Source organism: Macrobrachium nipponense, chromosome 3 (genome assembly GCF_015104395.2).
Source record: "Macrobrachium nipponense isolate FS-2020 chromosome 3, ASM1510439v2, whole genome shotgun sequence".
NCBI classification, from domain to species: Eukaryota; Metazoa; Arthropoda; class Malacostraca; order Decapoda; family Palaemonidae; genus Macrobrachium; species Macrobrachium nipponense.
In genome coordinates this window covers 61,223,457-61,226,470 of record NC_087202.1, presented here as the reverse complement: position 1 = coordinate 61,226,470, position 3,014 = coordinate 61,223,457, and positions in this window count along the sequence as shown.

The window sequence follows — 3,014 nt, the reverse complement described above, 5'->3', positions numbered from 1 at the left end:
TGGTAGATGAAGTTTTATGCATGGTTTCAGTTTATTTCGTTTTTTTCATTGAAAAGGTACATGCCACGCTTAAAGAAAAACATAAGTCAGTAACGAGAGAGAGAGAGAGAGAGAGAGAGAGAGAGAGAGAGAGCATATTTCAGTATGGTAAAGGAGAAGTGCTCCTCCGTGACGATGGAAGTTGTACCTTCTCCGTCAGAGAGCATCATCGGTCCCTTGGGTGTCTGGGGCTGCGGTCGAGCTCAAGTTCAGCGTTCTGTGGCAGCCTCCCCTCATATCTGGGCCCTCATGGCAGAAGGGATGCCATTACAAGCCGTCTTTTACATAGTATGCAAATAAAAGTGTTCAGAACTTATAAATTGAGCTACGTAGTACTTATTACGAAGCATGCTGTGGTTGTTCTTCGATTCCTTGAATTAATGCTTCTGTATTAGCCTTTTTGGCCATGTGTTTTCCTTTCCTCATTATTCTCTTTGGATGATTTATCGAAATATCTTGACTGTAGCCGATCGCAGTGGTGGTGGAAGAAGGAGAGAGAGAGAGAGAGAGAGAGAGAGAGAGATAGAGAGAGAGAGAGAGAGAGAGAAGATAAAATTCTGCAAGGCAGGGCAATCAGTGCTCAAAATATTATGTACGAGGACCATCATGTTACAACGTAAACCAGAAATGCCTCAACGAGGTAGTCTTTACTTCGCTAAGATACACCCCTTCGATAAATTTTTTTTTTTCTCTCTCTCTCTCTCTCTCTCTCTCTCTCTCATGCCACAGCTGCACATAAAACTTTTCAGAGACTAGATCATTACAGTTTGCAAACTTTTCCAGTGGAATAAAAGAAAGAAAAAAATCTAACCTGAAAGAGAGTTAAGTAGTTAACGAACATTTGCCTTGAGACTGTTACCCAAATGATCACAGGAGAATGACAGAAAACCGAAATTCAGTTGAGAAGGTTAGTAAAGGGTGAGTACCTACAGTTATTTGTGCTTGTCTGCTTGTATAAGGTTATTGAAGTATGCACGTGTGCATACTTGAAGTTTATGTGTATGTGTGTGTGTGTGTGTCTGTGTGTGAAAATGTGTGTGTGTGTGTGTGTGTGTGTGTGAGAGAGAGAGAGAGCGCGTTAGGACACAGTACTATAGAATCTGTCAGAGAGACGGAAAAGACAGTGTTTTTTAAAACACCCCCTGGAGATTTGTGTTAATATCATAATACTGCTAATTTCTTCTTAATCCAAATGTAAGGTTGTGTTCAAATATTAAAAAGAATAACACTGCCTGCACAGATATAGCATCTCTCCCCAAACTTATTATTTTTTTTATTATTACTTTCTCTTCCTCAGCAATACCTTTATGCTGTCATTTCTTCTCTTCATGAACTCTTTCTACATGATATCCCAGTCATAAGTTTGCGAAATTAACCATAGCTGACAGTTGATTCAGGATGATAGAGAAAGCTTACAATGCTGTTATTAAACATAAGTCTTTATAGACAGTTACATTCGTCAATTTGCAGTCTAATAAATCCCCAGCATCCATATAAATGTGTTAATTTAGGGGTAAATGGAGCAAACATTACTAAAAGCGACTAGATTATTCTTTGTAGCTATATTTTGTCAGTTTCTATTATAGAACGGTTCTAAATAACCGTCCCCATATGTAGAAAATGTACTGTAATCGTCCTCAAGGGTTATTTGTTTAGACTAGAGTTTTTGTAATACGAATTTTATTTTATGTTTTTTGTTATTTTTCATGTATTTTACATATTTTTTTCAGTACATTTGTGACGGTTCCTCTTCTATGGAGCTGTCTGATAAACCATAGAGTTCGTAAAGAAATGGCATATCTTGCTGATTTAAGGCTGTAATGGACTTAAATATCCTCTTCTAAGCAAACCAAGTTCTCACACATCACATAATTTCTATAACAACTTGGTTCGTGAAATTGCGAAAACCTCTGGAAACTTCTTGCCGCTACACTAATTAGGAGCAGGGCAAACTCAACAATTAATTCTGCTGTGCCATTGATACAAGTGTTGCATAATTTTCCGTTTCATAAAAGTAATTAATTTTGAAAGACCCGAACCCGTGCAGGCTATTATTGCTGCACTCTACTAATTGCGTAATAAGGGTACACCAAACCCTGGCAGTCGTCAATTGAGAGTTTTCACGTGCACTCATTAGATTAGGTCTCGCCAGATTCCTCTGGATGCTGTTCATTGCAGAGTTACAAGGAGTTACAGTTATTAGAATTGAAGAGCTACAACACATCCCATTGTGGGAACTTCTTTACATACAAGACATGTGACACATGGAATAAACAAAATGCCACCAGAAGTTGTAAACAGCAGCAGTGTGGAAGAGCTCAAAAGAAAGCTAGACAAAATCATTAGAAACGCTGTGAATACATTTAAAAACCTGCTCTTAGAGATAAGTGAGCGCATGTGTCTCCTCAGAGACACATGCGCTCACTTATCTCTAAGAGTCAGGTTTTTAAATTTATTCACAGCGTTTCTAATGATTTTGTCTAGCTTTCTTTTGAGCTCTTCCACACTGCTGCTGTTTACAACTTCTGGTGGCATTTTATTCCATGTGTCCACATGTCTTGTATGTAAAGAAGTTCCCACAATGGGGATGTGTTGTAGCTCTTCAAATTCTAGTTTCCATCCAGACGGCCCGTTGTGACACGCACTTACAACAAGGGTTAATCCCATTGAATATCAGAACGACAGGAGGGGATTAACAAGTCTCAAGAAAATGGAAACCAGGACCAGACCGTCACATAAATACAGCTCAGCAAGAAGTAGTAGTTCCAGAAGACTGCTGGGCCTTGACGCAGTCTGACCACCTTCACATCTCTTGAGAAAGGGTCACAGTTAGGGTCTGAAAATACTCAAGTTTTTAAGAAGAATACTATGTAAATGCTTACAGTAAACAAGTTATACTCAGTAATCTTGGTGGGTTTCTTTTTCCATCTCTTTTTAGATACTTCATTTTGAAATTGGATGGAATCTGTTTCGGA